This window comes from Thunnus maccoyii, chromosome 22 (assembly GCF_910596095.1).
Source record: "Thunnus maccoyii chromosome 22, fThuMac1.1, whole genome shotgun sequence".
Classification (NCBI taxonomy): Eukaryota; Metazoa; Chordata; class Actinopteri; order Scombriformes; family Scombridae; genus Thunnus; species Thunnus maccoyii.
In genome coordinates this window covers 7,146,701-7,167,398 of record NC_056554.1, presented here as the reverse complement: position 1 = coordinate 7,167,398, position 20,698 = coordinate 7,146,701, and the positions used below count along the sequence as shown (strand labels likewise).

At 39.8% G+C, this 20,698-nt stretch overlaps 1 protein-coding gene across 10 annotated transcripts in view; it reads right to left on the bottom strand.

Annotated features, from left to right (window-relative positions):
• Window positions 1-20,698, bottom strand: part of LOC121888825 — a 149,165-nt gene that overhangs the window by 102,250 nt on the left and 26,217 nt on the right. For 7 of the 10 annotated variants that reach the window (XR_006093316.1, XR_006093317.1, XR_006093318.1 and 4 more), the window contains exons 5-10: window positions 19,528-19,614; window positions 18,186-19,285; window positions 13,467-13,584; window positions 8,312-8,464; window positions 4,773-4,844; window positions 3,312-3,406 (exon numbers count right to left, since the gene is read on the bottom strand). The gene's annotated coding sequence lies outside the window, so the exon portion shown is untranslated. Of the gene's footprint in view, window positions 1-3,311; window positions 3,407-4,772; window positions 4,845-8,311; window positions 8,465-9,932; window positions 9,955-13,466; window positions 13,585-15,989; window positions 16,099-18,185; window positions 19,286-19,527; window positions 19,615-20,698 lie in introns of those variants that run through there. The other 3 variants (XR_006093324.1, XR_006093322.1, XR_006093325.1) reach the window with 3 other exon arrangements.

The window sequence follows — 20,698 nt, the reverse complement described above, 5'->3', positions numbered from 1 at the left end:
TCAGATGTGTATAATGTAAACACAAGCTAAAAGGATGTGTGTGTGTATGTGGGAGGGAGGGGGGTATAAATTCCAAGTATAATAAATATTTGATGTCATCAGTAGAGATAGAAGGAATACTAATATTATATTCAAATAGAAGCTGTAACTTTGCTTAGCTTTCATTTAATTTTAATTAAAACCACTGCTGTTATATCTATTAAATATAGAAGTAGCTGAGTTAATTTTTAGAGAACACTTATATAAGCAGGTATTAGGATTATGACGGACGAGCGACATTAAAAAAAAGGAGATGTTAACATGATAACTTTTGGCCAGTGTCTGATACAGCGTTAATGGAGAGCTGACAAACTGTGCACTCTGTCATGGACTCAAATATGCACTTTGTTACTTTTAACTAAAACTTTCAAATGGCACAAGCAGACCAAAGCTGCATGCAACATTTAAATGCCTTGTTATGAAGCTTGTACTTTGGAAGTCAACACAAAAGAAAGCCATTTAAAAAGATTGTTTGACAAGGACAAAGATTTCTGCTAAAGATAAGATGTGGTCAGAACATTGGTTAAAATCAATACAGAAAAGAAGAAGATACGGAAGTAAAAGGGTGTCACTATAAATTTGAATAATAAGCTGAATTAAACTAAAAGTTTTGTTCAATAGCCACTGTGGAACGATCATAGAAAGTATCTGTTTTATTTAAAGAAAACAAAATATGGAAGGAATGATATGGAAAATATGAAAGGGCAAAAAAGCACTCTAAAGTACTCTAGAGAGTAATGAAACTTGGGGAGTGAATAGGAAAAGAAAAATAGTTCGGCAACTGTAAAAGGTATCACAGCGAATCATCAAATGTGTGCTCTAAGCATACCAAAAATGTGTACTCCAGTGGCCAAGAGAAAATCCGTTGGCCATTATTTAGTTTTTCTCTTGTTTTTTGCATCTTTGTCTTCTTGCTGTTATCCAATTTTTTAAAAATCTCATTCCCAAGGAAATACATGTTGTAATAGCTGTGTAAAGGCAGCGGTATTACAAAACCACTTTCTCCTTTTGGATTCTACTCAAAGATTTATAAACTTATGAAAGAATGTTAACAGATCCCCAAGCAATTCTAGGAAAAATGGTATTGACAGTTATGAGCTAGGTTTTTAAAGTCAGACCTTCCAGATCACCATCTGAGTGCTAGTAAAGGCAAAGAATTTTTATGCTTGTGGGTTTGTTTTTAAAGAGCTTTGGGTCAGGAGAAAACTGTCTTCATGTGTTGATCACAACTGTAACAAATATATTTACATGCTAGGTTCCAGAGAGAGCTTGGATCCAGAGGGTAAATTCATCTTTCTACTTGTGCTTCAGGTCTGCTTTTAACCTGCCAGAAGAGCCTGGAGTGCACAATGCTACTCCTTCTTGGAAAATGTAGATAAATCCCTAAGGAAAAATGTTCAAAAAAATGAAAAGAAAAAAAAAAGGTTCTAAGTCATTCTCTAACCATTGTTGATGTACGAGGAAGGTCAGGCAGCCGTTTACAGTCTGTGGTGGTGTTAAAGAGCTGAACAAGCTTCGGGCATGTCAGGGAGAACTGGACTTGTGGACAGAGACAGACAGACAAGTACACCCATACTGATTTTATCTATCACACAAAACTACTTGCACCATTGACATTAATATTAACCTCCGTGAGATCAATGTTTTCAGCCTTGAGGCAGGAGTGGTCCAACAAGTCTTGGCTTTCTTTTTTCTAACATCAAAATCCAAACTCCAGCTCCTATCTCCGATACCATTGATTTTCATGACATGAAGATTCATCAGATCCCTTTTCTCTCTAACCCAATGTTGTTCTATCAAGACAAACCTGTCCAGAACGCTGAACACCAAGCTGAGTTAATATGTTGTGATCTGTGCTACAGTATAGCTTGTCTCTTTAATGCAGGTTACAGTCAAACAACATGCATAAGGCATGACTCACATGTCAGTCCTAATTTATGCCCGACAGTGGCCTAGACAGGGGTGCTTTCTGTGCTGCATAATGCTATCTCACTTTGTTACTATGTGGGCGAGCATTTGTGTTTGCATGTTTACTGACTACATCTTTTACCCATCGGTTTTTGCTTGTGTGTGTTCTGTCCTGTTTGACAAGGACAAATGGCTATTCTCCTATCCTATCATGCTGTATACAAGGTGTTGCCCTGTGTGCATGAGATTCTCAATGTGACTCAGACCTTGGAACTGCAACAAAGCTAGAGCATCACGCAGGGAAGATAGATGACTTTGTTCAGACTAAAAATATGAAATTCTTCCCTTTGTAAATGTGTACGTGTTTGTGTCTGAGAAAGAATAATATTGGTAGAGCTCCCCCGTCTGAAGTAAATGTCAGAGCAAGATAAATAAGGATCTCTCCACATGGCTTTATTGTCTATTGTTATTTTGAATTCCTTATGCAAAACTTTCCTGCTGTGGGGGCTATGTGTATGATAATGTGTCAGCACGTCTGGCATCATATCGCCTCATAAAAATACGACGCAGTACATGTTGTGTAAGAGTGTGTGTGTGTGTGTGCGGCCTCTCTTCCTTTTGACTGTGAGATCACCTTAAAAACCTCAAACCAAATGTTTTTTTTAGTGTTTTTCTTGATTTGAGCTTTTCTTGAGAGAAAATGGTCCAAACAAATTCCTGAAAAGAATTTTCACACTTTACACATCTTGACACCTCCTGAATATTATGGAACAACTTGTTTAATCATGGCCTTTTTGATGGAAAATGATATCTAATTATTGTTATGTAGCTAAATAAGCTCGTTAAATAAGACTTATTCATTTGTATAATTTGCAAACGCAATGTGTCGAGGCTAATTTAGGACACATGGTAGGGTTTAACTCTGCTTACCTTTGCTCTTCCAGAGTCAACAGAAAGCATGGATTATTATCATATTTCTTAATGAATTCTGGTCTGTTGGCAGATTTGTCCACATCAGGCCAAGTTTACACTATTCTGCATTTTTCAAAATGTAATAATCCTGTCATCAAAGTCAATATAGTGAACCCACAAGTCGGATGGGAAACCAAACACAGAAAGGTAAAAGAAGCAATATTTCATGATGTGTAGACTGATGACTGTGGACAACAATAACCTTGCACGTAATTTAAAAATGGGATATAGTAGAGGTAGGGTAGAGGAAGGTCTTAGTATGAGTTAGTACAGTTGCAGGTAGTACAGCAACACACTATGTAAACAACATGTTATACGTTATATCTGCATATTGTCAACATACAGTATTTGTGTGGTTCCCTGAACAGGTTGGATGAATCTGAGTCAGTTACCTTCGCTGAGGTCTAGGGGGCTCCCTGGTGCAGCGCTACCGGGACCCTGAAGACATGCAGTCCACTTTCTTTGTGTGGCTCACCCAGTCCTGGAGCTTAAACACAGTGAGGGAAAGGAGAGAGCCAACTCATTAGATACAGCTACAGACTTAGTTGGCTAAACCTCTTACAGTCCTCTTGGAGTGGCAGAGAAAAAAAAAAAAAAAAAACATGCAATCCTTAATGACACTAGGAAAATGTTTTATCGGCATTATCCTGATGTTTTTGGACCACGCTCCAAACAGCTGGTAGAACCCTTGTTCTTGGCATACATCTGTGGCACTGCTCAACGATGTCATTCCTCAAAACAGTCAGATTGTTCAATGGAGTGTAACCATTATATCCAGAAAATACACACAGGCGCATGCACACAGATGCAAACGTGTTTCCACCACTTCAGAGGACATTATATTGACTTACATTCATTTCCTCGAGACTTATCCTAACCTTAACCATAACCACTACATGCCTAACCCTAACCGTAATCTTACCACAACCCTAAACTTACCTTTAAACCAAATTTTCATCCTAAAAATAATGATTTAAGTTAAGGGGACTTGCCTTTTGTCCCCATAAGGGAGGCGAGTCCCCACAACATGACTGTACAAACAGATTTACGTCCCCACAACATGAGGAATACTTGGTACATGCACACACACACACACAGACAGAAGAGTTGTATTGGGGCAAAAAAGAATTTTAGAGCTGAAACAACACCACTGAGTAAACTGTTTGGAAATGGTTTTGCTGGTGAGCCTTCTGGTGGTCCTCGAGCTCCAAGTCTCCTGGAATAACAACAGAAAAAATTTTCCCAAGACGCAACCAATCAAACCAATGTGCATCATGTGAAAACAATGTGCAATGGGCACTGCTTCAGACAATTTCTAGAAATGCACACCTCAGTGAGAGCTGGGCTGTAACCAAAGTAACAATCACTTCTACCTCTCACATCAAAGCAGCAGTGGAAATAGAAACAACAGGTCAAGAATAAATTGTTCTGCTGTAATATTATACATATTATATATATAATATAAAACCTACTTTGAGAATAATTGGGCTTTTTTCACGATTGATTAGTTAGATAATCGTCTTGAGTGAGTTTTTAAGAAAAGAAATTTCAATATTTTCTGGATTCTTTAGTCCTCTATCACAGTATACTGTATATCTTTGGGTTGTGGACTATTGGTCTGGACAAAACAAGACATTTTAGGTTGTGCCTTGATGCTTTTTTAGAAACGATAATCATAATTTTTCAGCGTTTTCTGACATTTTACAGCTCAATAGACTAATTGATTGAGAAAGTAAGAGACAGATTAATCATTAATGAAAATGACTTAGTTGCAGCCCATTGGCAAGCGCACAAAACTCAACTGAGTTTGACTGTACTGCATCTTTCCTTCCACCTCTCAAAGGCCTCCTTACCATTCGTCCAACATCTCGTCTTCTCTATTTCCCAGTCCCTCACTCCTTTCTTCGCTGCTTCCCTTTGCAGTTCTGCAGATCAGAGGGGAGCTCATTACATAGGGATATCATAGCTCTAACATCTCAAATACAACAAGGGTGCCTTCATATCCTCTGTCTCACTCTCTGGTTTGAATTACTGCTGAAAGGCCTTATCCAGACAGCATCGAGCCAACATACAACATCCAACACTTTCCTCTTCAAATTGCGGGACCAAAGAGCACATTCCCACCAACATTCAACATGCTGCTCTGTCTTCTCTCCCCTACTTGTCCTGTACAAATTTGTTTCTGTATGTATCACTTGCTGTCTGCACTGCTGGACCTAATTCCTAAGGAGAGTAATTTTGCTCTCACTCAAAATTCCAGATCCAAGCGCCAATCTCCCGGATTTTATGGCTTTCATGGGGATAAAGCGCAGTGTGCAGAATAAGCCTCAGAGAGGAATTTTGTTGGTGAGGAAGGAGGGTGACTATTCAGAGCCAGTTTAGATCTCTTTTGCAGATTCTCTCCATCTCTCTCACGCTCTCTGTCTGTGTACCTAGAAACGCAGAGACTCGCTGCCAGGCTTTTGACTTTGGGCTCCACAGATCTTGACATTGGCTTGATGTCGGCCTGATCTTAAATCCTTGGAGGGAAGCGCAGTGGCAATCCCTGCCAGTGAGCATAAAGTTTTCATTAGGCATGCTCAACCTGCCGCAACTTCAGCTGCCCCCTGGCAACTCATCCCAAGGCTTTTATTATTGTTTTTGAACTATAGGCCAACAGCAACCCATGTAAGGAAGCTCTACAGTGTGTGTGTGCGCATGTACTGTATCTGTATGTGTTTATGGGTCTGTCATCTCCAATAAATTTGCCATTCTAAAAGTTAATGCCTATTGCTCCCAGATGAACCGTTAAATGAGTGCAGATGAAAAGACAAACATGTTCATATGCTTACACTTGAGTACACATGCTTTAAGTGACACATACACACGTTAATGTAGTGTACACACACACACACACATACACATGCACACACAAACACACAAGCTGTTCCCTCTGGTCATAACGGTGTGCTGTGCTAAAAGTCAGCACTGCATCCATCTTTCCATTTTATGACCTTTGTGGGGTCTGACACCAGATTCCGCCCAAACAGCCTATGCATCACGGCTTGGACTACAGCCAGACTGCCTCCACCGCTGCTCTGCTGCATTCATTTCCATCACAGACACGAAAATGCAGATGACAGAATGATGACAACTAAGTATCCAGAAAAACACAAGAGAGTGCCGGTGAGTGAGTGACTGAATGACAGAGATAATTAGGGAAGAGGAGACGAGAGAAGAGACCACATTAAGAGCCAGAGCAAGACTGTAAATACAGCAGGGGAAGATAGACGTATTATGTGAAATAGAGTAATGGAGGAAAAAGTAAAGGGGGAGGGCAACTATCGGAGTTGTGTTCCTACAGAGTTACAGCTGTGCTTGTACTTGTGTCCCCAGCTGTGTTCAGAAACACAGCACAGCAAGGTCAGAGAGGTTGTACACATCACTTGATAAATACATAACCTATATATACTTCCAAGCATGACGACTCGACCTAAATTCATCTCCTATATCTTTCGCTTTACAATATGCTGGGATTGAATCTGTTTTCTATATCTGCATGCAGATGCTGCAGTCCCAGTGTGACAACTGAGATGATAAATGCTTAATGTAATATGCTTTATGCATAATTCAGAGTGATCTTCATTCAAATGAGCTTTCCTTGGATATAACACTTGGCTTGGTTTTATAATGCCATTGTTTTTGTTTAGCACATTGAAACCAATATCCCTCATTAGGCCCACGTCTTCACAGTAAACTAGACTTAATCAAGTTGTCCCACTTGTTATTGAACACAAGCACAAACAGACGCCGCCTCACACACAGCTTTGTAATGTTATACTAAAGAGGACCACAGTGATACTTTCCCACCAGCCACAAGACTATATCCTTGTTTTTTTATGATGAGGATGGCAAAAGGATTTTATGAGCAATTATTTTTAACATACACTTATAGTTGGAAGACTGACTTTAACCACTACCAGTTTTCAGTGGTGACTTTCTTTACAGTCATAAAGACTTTACACTTTCTCCTTCAAGTTGCTGACTACAGCGCCAGTTTCCAACTGATGCCCACTGGGAGCTTCCAACTACCAACACAATCTCTTCGTTTCTGACCCCTTAAGCAGATCCACAGCAGCAACAAGTGTTTAGGGCACCTGGACTGGTTAAAAGAGTGTAATACCCAAACTCATTAATCAGTCACATTTCCCCAAACAGTCAGGGGAACAACAATATCAATATAACAATATAACTGCACTAATGCCTGTATCATTTAGTGGTGATACAGGCACTACTATTATCCAGGAATTGACTCCTGAAACAGACCCAATAGGTCAGGAGACAGCACTCTAATTATCTGATTATCTCATAACTATAACTGTTGAGAGCACAGGTGTGTGTTTCCTGTCAATGTGTGTGTACGTGTGTGATTTTAATTTTCTAAAAAAAAAAAAAGAGTCTCATATTGCCAGCTGAAAGAAAACAAATATTAGTTTAATGGGACGTGTTTGACAGACTGAGCATTATTACAAACCCATTTCAACAACATCCATGTCAACTTGTCGCTCTATGTACAAAATTGTTCAACAATTCTCTCGAATCACTGTTTGATTTATGGAGAAATATCAGGCAAAAGCCTGCCGGCATTAGCTTTGTTTGTGTATCCACTTGACCTTAGACTGGAGCTCTTCTTGGGTTATGAACATTCACGGCATGCATGGTTAGCTAGATTTGAGCTGACTCAGTCGCACAGACACACACGTATATCGAAATGCACTTTCACTAGCCACATGAGTGTCTAATTTTCAGATGAGTGTGTTCTGAGCTTAGAAGACTCCCATCTCTGTATACACATGAGCTCTCCATGGTCACTTGCACCGTGCTGTCAGACAACACTATTACCTTCATATGATAATGGTGTTAGTGAATGTGAGGTAAAGTTTGCTTTTTAAGTGTTTACTCAGGGTTACTCTTGTTTTGTTCAAACCGCCTGTGTATAAAATGTTTGTGATTATAGCAGGGATGAGGTGGAGTGGGTTGGCGAATCAGTGTGCATGCAGCCTATAGTGTCCTAAATACTACCACTAGAAGTCGACATAGTCCCAAGTGACAGAAAACTAATGTCCTAGTATTCATGACGATAATGGTTTACAGTTGTAACATTACATACTGCTAAAGCCATTTACAACTCAACAACAAAAAATTTTTGTGTGCATGCTTCAATGAATGCATGAAGGTTGTGGTATTGTGACTGATGTTACCAATTCTGTAGCTTAAAACTTAACTAAGCATCGGAGCCTTCAAAATCAAATATTCTAAAGACTTATATTGAAACGCTAAAGCTTTAAGAATTTCCAATATGTTGTGTTTACATTCAGGTCAGTGTTGCAGGTGTATGTCAGAGTCCCCGTACCATTAATGGCTGCTCCAGCAGCTCTGTCAGTCCAGGCCTCCTCCCCATCTCATCTGTAGCCAGATGTTCCAGGTTTTGGAACATCTGGCTACAGGCCAAAACAAACTGCTTGTGGCTGTATGTCTCAGGCATGAAGTAGGCCTTCTGAAGCACCTGAGGGAGGGGTAGGTAAGGGGACAAAGGAGTAGAAGGTCAAAGAAGGAGGGATTCAGTTAAGACCATAAACAGTAACCGTTCTAGCTCTGAAAATAAAGCATGTCAACAGTATTATGCTTTTATTAAACTGTTATCTATTACATAAAAGTAAATAGAAGCCACAGTTCCAATGAAAAGCAGGTGCTTCTGAACAAGCATTGCCTGGCTTTGTTTTTTAAGTAGAGCATGGTGCTTTTAATTTGAGAGTAGTTTGTCATTTTAGAAGGGCACACAAGAGCTTTGATTTGTAGCCAACACCTGATTGGACGTGACCCAACACAAAGGGTATGAGCCTGACTGGACTCCATCTTGGTTTCAATGCCTCAGGCTTGATCTAGTCCAGATTTGCACTGTTCTTCTTTCCACTAAATATGAGCACATGAAACACATGAAACCGTGCAGTTACATTTTCAGTTTGCCTCCCTGGCTTTGCCAGCGCTACAGTATGCGTGACATTAATGAGCTTGTCAGTTTGCTGTGTGGTAACATGCATGTAGCCAACACAGCTAAAGGGATGCAGATTAAGTGAATTTTACTAAACTTGATTATACTGTTACTATTTGAGACAATATTGTCAAACTCAATCCCTAAAACACTGCCTATACACACTCAATGGCAGAGTGCAGAAAAATGACAATATATTCAGGACTCACAATCCTTCACAGCAGCATACATATATTATCTGTTGTAGTGTTCACATGAGACTGTTGCTAGGGTTGTACTGCTCTCTTGTCTCATATTTCAACTTTAATAGAAGAATCTCTTTTGAGGAGAGTATGATTAAAATGGAAGGCAACACAATTATATCTGTGTACAATTAAAGCCCCCCCCCCACTCTAGTTATTTTTTTTTTGTGTGTGTGTATCCGGATGGAGATAATAATGTTAAACAGAGTATGAGCTCTCACTGTTTTTGTACTTGTGTACATTTGTGTGTGCTACCAGAGGCAAGGCAGCAACAGCTGTGTTTAATAGTGACCGAGCTGCCAAGGCCACAGCTGGACTGAAGCCACCGATACAGAGCTCTGCTAGTGGGGGATCGGGAGGGGAGAGGGTTTTGTCTTGCCTGGCTAAGTCTGCTTTAATCTGGTCAGGCTCGAGGTTTGAACCTACAAAAACTCTGTGATGGTCTGAGGGCTGACCTGGCTTACAATGAGCGGTGAGAGTTGGCCTTTCTCGGCCTCCGCTGGCTCTTTGAACAACAGGCCGTCAGTGCATTCCAGTCACTTAACGATGACTAAACAGAAACCACATTCAACTACTATGTGTGAGTTAAGGCATTTTCTCCCTTCCAGTGTTCCCAAGTATGCTGATGTGGCTTTAAGATTCTTTTCAAGTCGAAAGTTCATGTTCAAGAGCTTTAGTGTCTGCTGGCCTGAAAAGACTCTTTCTTGACTGTATTATACTGACCTTTACTCACCACTTTATCCGTTTAGAAGCAACAGTCTGCTTACATGTATGTAGTCAGCATGTGAGAGACAGAAGGAAGTGAGAAACAGAGTGCAGTCAGTTTTGGGCATGGCTCCATCTCGATTCTTCCAGTTTTGTTTCATGCGCAGATTGCAGTGCTTCAGTTTTGTTGTTTTCTTGCTTTTTTTTCTCGTCCATTTGGGTATAGAGGGGTAGAGGTTTTCCATTAAAATAAAGACAAATCAATGACTCGATGGCTCAAAGTACCAATGTACCCAAACTTGTGTTTTGTAACTAAGGTTGTTGTAAATTGTATTAGCTGTCTAATTGCTGTGATATATTTCTTTTATTTTCTCATCTTCATTTCCTGGTTCAAATGCTGGATTTTGTACAATTATGAATTGTTTCATTACGGGTAGAAAAAGGTCAAAATATGAATTACTGCTCTATCACGGCATCACATCAGTGATGTGTGATTGACAGTTCATTAGTCTAATTAGCCTGTTAGAGTTGAAAGAAGGCAATTTGCTGACCTCGGTGAAGTGTTGAATAATGTGAGGAGAATTACAGGAGAAACCTGTTGATGTGAATAGATTTTCACTATAAAAATACCAAACTATTTATTTCGAGGAAGAAATGACTTTTATGTTCAGCCTGCATTCCTCTTCCCAAATTGGTTGTATACTGACAATGATATCATATTTTTTTTACTTTACATATTTTACAAGCTGTGGTTTTGGACAGAAACGCAACATGAAACAGCTTGTTGGCGTGCCCCTCTCCCTGCCTAACACACACACAGTAAAATACAGACCATGTTTCAACATTCATTGGAATGTGGATAGTCATGTGACACATAAGTTGGTCAAAAGTTCAGGATGTCACTACCTATTCCTACCATCCTGCTCGGAACCAGTTTACCAGATCTGGTCAAACAAAGGCCTGCTGACTATTAATGACCTTTATGTTAAAGTTGTTCTTTCCTTGTTTGCAGATTTATCAGCAAAATTTGACCTTCAAAAAACTCACTTGTTCTGCTTCTTCCAGATCAGCCACCCTTTGCAAAATCAATTCCCCCAATTTCCTAACTGCCCTCCGGATTCAATGATTGACTCTTTTCTATCACTTAATACTAGGCTAAAGGGGCTCACTTCAATCATATATGATTGCATTTTAAAGGTAAACCAAACTTGTTTAGACTCCCTAAGGGCCATCTGGGACCAGGACCTCTAGATGACCATGTCAGATGAGCAATGAGGACATATACTAGACCTTGTACACACCTCTTCTATATGTGCAAGGCACAGACTACTGCAGTGTAACATCTCACACAGAGTCCATTTCACTGACGCAAGACTAGCCAAGATATACCCTGACAGAAGTGATACATGCAACAGATGTAAACAATCACCCGCTGATCATATGCACATGATTTGGACCTGCCTGTAAAACAGTAGACCCTGACCCCTCACTGCCCTTTACAGAATTCCTTCTATGCCCAACGCATCCAAAGCCACACAACAAGTTATTGCATTCACCACTCTGCTTGCTAGGAGGCTTATTCTCCTTAAATGGACACATCCCTCCCCACTTACTCATAATAGATGGATTCATGAGATACCACAGTGCATTCGGTGTGAGAGGATTAGGTTTTCCCTGAGATGTTCCTTAAAGACCTTCTATAAACTGTGGCAACCCTTTTTAGAACGTATTGACACCCTGGCTATCAACGAAGAAATCAACAAATAAATAACTGAGCCGAACACAACCCCCCCACACCCTTTATTTATTTTATCTTACTTTATCAGAATTCTATTTTCCTTATTTATTTATTCTTTTTTTTTCTTTCCCCTGTCCTGGTATGCATGTGTGTGAATGAGGCAGGTGGGGGAGAGGGACCGACCTCTGAGAGGGGAAGGGACCAAGAACTGGTATGGGTGGGAGTGGGCTGAAGTGGGGTTTGCAATATATTAACACTACTATCAATTGTGTATGTTTTTAATTTCTATGCAAAACCGATAAAGAGATTTGAAAAAAATAAAAAAGTTCAGGATGTCAAAAGTTCATTGGGTGTTCAGCTTATAGCTGTGGAATTATCTTTACACTGATCACAATGGTTCACAAATTGCCATAGTAACATAAGCCACATGGATTTGTTGTTAGGTGGGACCTTGAGGTTACTATTGTGTTTTGTATAGCTTTGATTCATTTGTATAGTACAGTAAATGACATGTACAGTATACCAACACATACATCTGGAGAAAATATGATTCTAGATCTGGTTCCCTGTACTTTTAACAAGAAGTGAAAAGTTTAAAAGGTAGTTTTGTAACTTTTCTCAACCCTATGAATGAAGAAAGGATAAGAATGTTTACTAATGGATTACTAACCGATGTGGATTTGCAAAATTGACCTTAATTTACTTCACATACAAATGTAACCACTGTACACTTGTGCTTGCTCTTGGCAGGCTCTGATGCTTCTTGTGACAGTTTAATTTGTGTTTTAATTTAGCAGATCACACAGTACAGTTCATGTCACTAGCATAGTGTATGTTTATGTTTGATCTTGCCCTTTGGTGCAGCTTCCTATTAATAATACTGTACCTCTACCTTCTCTTCTGCAGTGTGCTTGATGAGTTATAGTTTAGATGTAGAAAAGACTTGGACTAGATAAGACTTGGTAAACACTGAGTAAAACCCAGTAAAAACTCAAAAGGCAAAACAAAATAGCAAATATGTGTGAGTGTTGGGGATGAAAATACAGGAAGAAAAAGTGCAAGACAATGGAGTGAGTCTTTACTCAGGAGAGTGGTGTTTATATCTATGGGTGAATTCATAAAGTTGGTTGAGCGTGAGAAAGAGCCTCGCAGTGAATGCGGCAAACTCTGGGAAGCTGAGACAAACCTCAGGGCTCTCAGAAAGCTAAGAAATCAACGGAGGGTGGATAATCTACACACCAAGACTATTGTGAGAAAAGTGCCTTTGCTCTCTGTGTATTAAAGTGATAGAATGGGCAGTTCTCTATGGTCCATTTAGGGGAGGAAAATGGACTTTGGTGTAGCTGAGCCAAAGCAAACTACATGGACAATAGGCATTCTACAATTTACAACCAGGTCACTGTAAATACAACAGAGGGGGAGAGAGTGTGTGTATGTATGATGCATGTGTAAAAGTATCTCCAGACCCTCCTCTAATGCACAAAACCCACACACTTGAACGTATGCACATGCGAAAATGCACACACAATGATTAGCTCAAAGAGGAAGTGATTAAATAGATCAAAAGCATACATCTAAGACAGGAATGTACGCACACACACACACACACTTACAAATATGCAGAGAAGCGGAAGGGGTGTATTGATTTGACTAATTTCAATGTGCTGAGTCGCTATGAAACACCTGCCCCAGACACAAGCGCAGCTGTTTGTCTTGGCAACAACATCGCAACCCTGCAACCCCCCATGACCCCAATCCATCATCCTTCATTGCGTGCACACACACACACACACACACACACTCAGATATATATATATATATATGTACATACATATGCTGCCAGCAGACCCCTTTTCCTGAGACCTTTGGTGATGTGTTAGATGATACAGGGAGGGAAAGGGAGAGCATGAGTCCCTGGAGGGTCAGGTCTTCACCTTCATGACTTCACTCTAGAAATGCACACTCTCAGAGACATACACAGTATACATATGCACACATATACACACCTACTGTATGTACTGAAACATAGTAAACATGTATGAATATATAAACACATACAGTATATTATATCCACACACGCGTGCATGTCACACAGGCAACTCATCCATCTTTGATCGTGTTATTCAGATAGGAAGTCAAATGACCTGCTGTCAGCGCAGTTCTGAATGACAATGAAGGGGCGTTTCTTCATGTCGTGCTCCACTGGGAGAGCAAAGGCCCCGATGCAGATAAATTACACGCGTGCACACACATTGAGGCATTACAAGCTCATTCATCTGGATGAAACATACTAACTATGCATTTTATGTCAAATTTATGGACAGACACATCTATGTGGACAGGCTGTCTAGACACGACACTAATTTGATGCACTTTGGTTTCAAGCAATGGATAGCGGCCATTAGTTCATAGGGAGGAGCTCTAAGCTGAAACATTTCAATGCTGCATGTGTTTGTATGCTGCATGTATGCGTGTGGTGTTCAGTCTTCGGGGAATGTGAAGCAAGTAATTAAATGTTATTTTAATTATCTATCAGTTATTAGTGACTCTTAATATTCTAATTTTTGTCAAGGAGTTTTTTAAATGTAAGAATATGCATATTCATGTTAGTTATCCTCTTCACTTTTGATCTTCATTTTGACAGCATGTTGGATAGTTTTGTCATGCATGCTGCGGTGTCTATTGCCTAGCTTCTATGACAACAATTAGTTTAGACAATCTATTATGGCCAGTGTATTGACAACATTTATGCTTTTATGTGAGCAAATATGATAATGGTGTCTGGACACTGGTAGTTGTAATGTTTTGCATACATATGCATGTTTGAAAGAGAGGAAAGCTGATTCCTGTCCTATCTGACAACTGTGTACAGCAACCTATCATTACTTGAAAAACGACAAAGAAGATGACAAAACGCCCTTGTCTGGAAGTGCGTGTGTGTGTGTGCGTGTGTGTGTGTGTGTGAACTAGCATAACGGAGGAGATATTTTATCCTGGCTCACAGGGCAAGGCAGTGACTCTGAGGGAAGAAACAAGATAGATTCTCAGCCACGGCGCATTTATCTCTATTACTTCCAGCAACACCAGGCATCTAAATTCTACTGATGACAGCCTGGGGATTTTATACCAGTTATCAGCATGATCCTCTCATATCAAATGTTTAACGCTCTCTTTACTCAAAGTTGGTTATATTTTCAACAGAATAAACAGAAAGGAGGAGATGGTCTTCAAACCTGCTCTTTGGAAATTGCAGACAAGACAGCCTTATTTATTCCTAAATTTGGTAGTGATGCACGTTAAAGTCTCTTGACATGCTCCCGCTAATGCTTGGCATGCTTGATGACAGAACACCTTAACACCTCAACAATTGAGCGCATAACAAGACAGAGGCTTTGAGCTAGGCTGATCTAAATCCCACTGAAGCCACTCTCTCCTGTTTTATCTACCAGTGTGACCTTTAGAAGGACTACAACTCTATACTTCTCTGTTTGGAACTGCCACCATTGCTAGCTTAGTATGTATGCTTAGCTTCATTTAAAAAGACACAAACCAACATGAATACAGTACATATATGTACAACAATACTACATTAAATACATTTCCAGCGCATTTCATTTTTTTTAGCATCTGACATACACAGGTGCATGTTCCCCAATATGCATATCCTTGCAGCAACCTTACACAAGTCTAACCATTATGTTTCATTCTCTGGCTAATTGCACATTGCCCTTGGCCTACTGAGAGCATGTCGTCTCATTTGAGACTTTAAGATGAGTGCATAGTAGGCCCTTCATTTAGTGTTTTCCAATCCTTCCGGCTTTAATAAGAAGTCATGCTTAAGGCCACTGTTCAGCATGTTTTCCTCTAATGATATTTGGTAATTTAGCAAAGTGAGCCTATTACTGCAATGGGCTTTTAATGGGGACCTATTATGTTTTTCCTTATTTTCAGTCATATATATAATGTTAAAATGTCAGATGTTCATATTAAACTTAGCCAAAGTTTCAAATAATGAGTTAAACATATGCAGAAGTATTCCCTGTGAGCAACAAGCACCGGCTTCAGACTGCTCTGAACACTCGGTTTCCAACCGTTTTTTTCTACTTTCAGTCCAAGCTGACGTTGGCTCGTGATTTCTTTATATGGTCATCTGCTCCACGCACAGCACAAAAGTTCACTTCTCTGCTCTGCTAACATTATGGCATTTTCCTATTGTTTTGGGCGTAGTAACATCGAGCCATGACTCAATGTGAGCTGGCACGCTGTTAGTGTTTTGCCATTACACAGCAGGGACAAATAAAATAAGTAGTTTACCTGTTGGAGGTATGCTGGTCGTCTAGAGCTCTTCATCAAACATCATCATCACTGTGGCTGTTTCTGCTTGTACTGTTCCTCCCTGCATTATTTCTAACTGATCCACTGAACAAAGAACTCCAAATATTTCAGGATCTTGTTGTCTCGACCTGTTTTATTGAAGAATAGCAGCCGCTAGCGAAGCTCAGCTAATTCGGTGATGAACACATTTAATTTCCTATAAATTCTTCACAATAAAAATCTTCTGTTATTTAGTCATTTAAAAGCTTTTAATATGAAGCAGCAGAAGCAGGAAATGTTGGGTTTTCATCAGCAGTAACTTAATACGACTCTGAGCTGCCACTCATCAGGCTTCCGGAAAGCTGGTCAATCAGAACAGAGCAGGCTCATCGGGAGGGGGGCTTTAAAGAGACAGGAGCTAAGACTGCCTGTTAGAGACAGGCTGAACTGAGGGGCTGCATAAAGGGCCAGTATAAGATAAATAAGGAGTTTTTTGAACTGTGAATCATGCAAAACTTCTCTAGTGGAGTACAAGAATAAAAAAGCTGGAAATGAGCATAAGAGGTCCCCTTTAAGAGAATACACCAAACAGATATGCTGACATTCATAACATATCATTATAGAGATACCCACTTTCAGACAACACATCCAGACACACAAATAGAGTAAGCTTAGCTCAGCCTAACTTTAATATTGTTACTGTCAATTTTGTTACTGATACTGCTATCAGTTCCAGCCATGTTTTGTCTTAGGGTATTTATTCTTTAGAGTCTGAAAAGGTACTGTTTTATTGGTAAAAATTATTGGGCTTGTTAGAGCCATTTATACAATAGAAACATAATTGTAAATAATTTAGATCTTCCTGTATTTAAATTGCTAAGGATAGTCTTTAACCTTGTTTGCCATGTATGTGCTTACTGTTCTTGCTGTGCTTACTATACTTATCACACTTGTGTAGTATGTTTTCATTTTGTAATTAATGAAGAAAGTGTTCTTGTTATTGAAACAAGCATCAACTCCATGCTTGGACTCTACAGTTTAAGTAGAAGGCATTTTCAAGAAATAGACAGAGCCACACTGACAGGGCTGTTACCCAGGGGTAAGTATTTTGGGCCTGAGAGGAACAGGTGTTTATCCACAGTTCCAATAGAGTCAATGTCCAAAATAAGGAGCTTCTTTATTGTTAATACATATTTCATGTACATTCTTGAATGTTATTGTGCAAATATTGTATCATTAACTGTATATATTTTTAACCTTTCACTTATGGGTTGTAAATATTTGTAAAAAATGGAACTTATCTGCTCAGTTTTTAAAAGTATTATCAGTCACAACTGTTTTAAACTACATGAGCAGTGTTATACACTCACCAGCCACTTTATTAAGTACACCTGTGCAATCTAATACAATTCAATACAACAGATCTGTCATAAATTCTATTTTTACGAAGCTTATACACTTTCAGTTTTTGTTGACATTGTCAGAAAGGTGATAATTCTACTTTATGTTTATTATTGAGGTCGTAGTGGGTGGTGGTAGTGTACTGAAGTGCATAATACTGAAAAGTGTTCCTAATATTTCGCCCCTTTCATGTATGTTAATGAAGTTGACAAAATATTAAGAACACCCTTCAATATAATGCATTCCAATACACCACCAACACCCACTATGACCTCAATAATAAACATAAAATAGAATTATCACCTTTCTGACAATGTCAACAAAAACTGAAAATGTAAAGCTTTATAAATGTAGAATTTATGGCAGAGCTGCTGCAGTGGATTGCACAGGTGTACCTAATGAAATGGCCGGTGAGTGTAGTTCTGTGGGTCTCCACAGAAAGCACTCCAGTGTGACAACAGAGCATGTTACACAACAGCTTCAGTGGTCACAGCCTGTAGAGAAACCGCTCTCATCCTCGTGGAGGTACATTCTCCACTAACAGAATTTCATTTGCATTGGCTCCAACAGAAAACTATTAGTGTCACATGTTGGTCTAAATGCTGGGGGATGTAGGTTGTTGTCAAGGCTTTTGGTTAAATTTAATAATACCCAACACCATCGCTTTGATCCAAAATGCCTCTGCAGTGTATAAGCTCTGACAGCTCTTACCAGTCTAATAATAGTACTGACACCCACCAGGCAAGAAGGTCACTGTGGCCCATATGTAGAAAAACAACAGAGAAACAGAAAACAGGAAAAAGTGTCATTGTCCTTTAAAGATAAACAGCACTACCTGTTGTAATCATTGTGCCAGGTGGTGTTTTGACGTCTAGGATGCCTGTGCCAACAAAGTGCACAATCTGTAGGCAGTGGTGGAGGTTGCTCTGTATCTCCAGCACGCAGCGGGTGACCTCTGGCCCCTGGTGCCCGCCGAAGTGCGGCAGGACCCTCTGCTGACCCTCCTCCCAACGGGCAAGCTGCTACTGGCAGTCACGTGGCAAAGAGAAAATGATATCCCACATGCCAAAGCTATTATGGAGAGACGGGTTAAGATAAGGACAAGTATGAATAAGATGTTAAGTAGCAACACTGCTCTGCATGGCATAATGTAGTATAATCTATGTAAAATAGCTGCAGGTGGATCATAGAGATGAAATAGGAGGGAGCAAAGGCAGTGTAGAATAGATGTGAAAGGAGAAAACACATCCATACTGTTCTGCAAGGGGAGTATGTATAAGTTATGTGTTGTATATGATAAGGATTGAGAAAATACTGTACGGTTTGAGGAATAAACGTATTCAAGGTCACATCTCATGGATTTGTAAAGGGGGACATCTGCATTCAACGATATCTTCTGTCAAAGTCCTCAGAGAGCCTTGGTCAACAATAGCAGGGAAAGAGAGGAGATGTGAAATATATGAATAGAAAAGGAAATAATATGGGAAAAAGGTTAAGCTAAAATATGTTAAAGGTCATAGACATGGCAATTTGTGAGGGCGGCGGTGAATGGCGCTGCATCATAACCCTGCAATCAATTAAATCCAAAGGTTTTTTTTTCAGGGCAAACAGTCATTTACAAAGGGTGCAAACCAATGTATTCTGAAGGCACATGCCGAATTAGATGCACATTTCTCTTGTAAGAAATGCTGTCTTTGATGTAGAGCATTTACCTTGTGATCTCAAAATTGAGAAAAAAAAAAGAATTACATGACTTTTTGTTTATGCAGTGCAGCCCAACAAGCGAGCCAGCTCAGGACAGAAGGAGACAGCACCACAGCAAGGTCATGGGTAACAAAAGGAGAGGAGGACAAACAAAACAGACAATGCATTCCCACCGGAGAGATGACAGATAGCCACACTTTGTATGACAAAAGGTATGGGCTTGGCTGAATTCTGGAGGAGATAAGAAGAGAAAAATCAAGCATTCAGACAGTGTTTCAGATAAATTCAAGTATATGACACAAGTGACAGAAGCAGCATGAAAACATGAGATGAAGTGGATGGCACTGAATACATCTGACACCTTTTTCCAACAGCTTGAGCCTGCAGAGTTGAGAAAGTGGACTGCAAAACTGCATGTGCGGGTGTGTCATTGTGTGTGTTTATGTTTCTGTATGTGTGAGAGAGCAATTCACCTCGAGCAGGTCTCTTAACCTTTGAACGAAGGCATCAACCAGAACAAAAATGCTGGTTTGGTCCAAGACCCAGCCTTTGGAGGATACCTGATAGAAATACAAATGATAGAAAGAGAGATACAGAACAAAAGATAGAGAAGAGAGAAAAGAAGTGGGAGCAGAGGGACCGATAAAGAAATAATGAGAATGTTACACTGACAGAGACATACACAACAAAAGTAAATAGAGAGTGAAGGAGAAAGAGCAGCACAAAAAGTCAAGCTGTCTTTCAAACGGATGAGAACCTCAGCATTTTAGAGCTGGGTCTCCAGCTGTCACAAAATTGTAAAGTGCACAAAAACAAAAAGCAAGCTGTCACAGTGGCAAGCCGCCATCCATACAGACTGAGGGATAAAGGTCAGAAAATGATCTGTCATTGGCATAATTGCATCCGCTGAAGTTGTGTATCGGTGGCCAGGCGTTTCTCAGATTGCTTTTCACACTTCATTCTGCCCCTGATGGAAAGGTAATCCTGAAGACACAAAAGTTTATGGTTGCTGTTCACAGCGGAAATGGGAAGCTGAGAGAGGGAGAGATGGACTTCAGGTGAGGAAGTGACACCAGGTAGACTAGGACTGACATGTGTCCTCAGAAAGTAAAAAAAAAAAAAGAATAGAAAAAGGAAAAGAAATACTCATTTACTCCTACAATTGTACAGTTATTCAAGCAACAAATCTACACGCTTAGATATTGTAACAGCGGACTAGCTGATGACCTTTTGCTCTCATATTTTTTCTTCACTAACAAAGAGTGCCTGTGTAAGGAATGCTGAGGGATTTATATATATTTTTATGTTCAATTCAAACTGCGGGGACTTAAGCACCAGTTTGAACTTGAATTCTTTATTTCAGTGACTTTATGGCTTGAGAGCAGCTACTACAAGAAAAGAACATGGCATTCAAGGAAAGCAGGCATTTTTCTCTCTGTTGTGTTACTATGCAGAACACAGCAACTCCTGAAACACATGATGGCTCAGTGTCCATAACGTTTTGTATCAAGAAGTCTGTACAGAAACATTGACATTCAGTACATCCATAAGACACATAATGTATAGAGAATTTACTTGCAAGGCTGGATTACCATGCAGGTAAAGGAGACTGCCCCTGGGCCAATTCACTCTGCAAATTTGCTT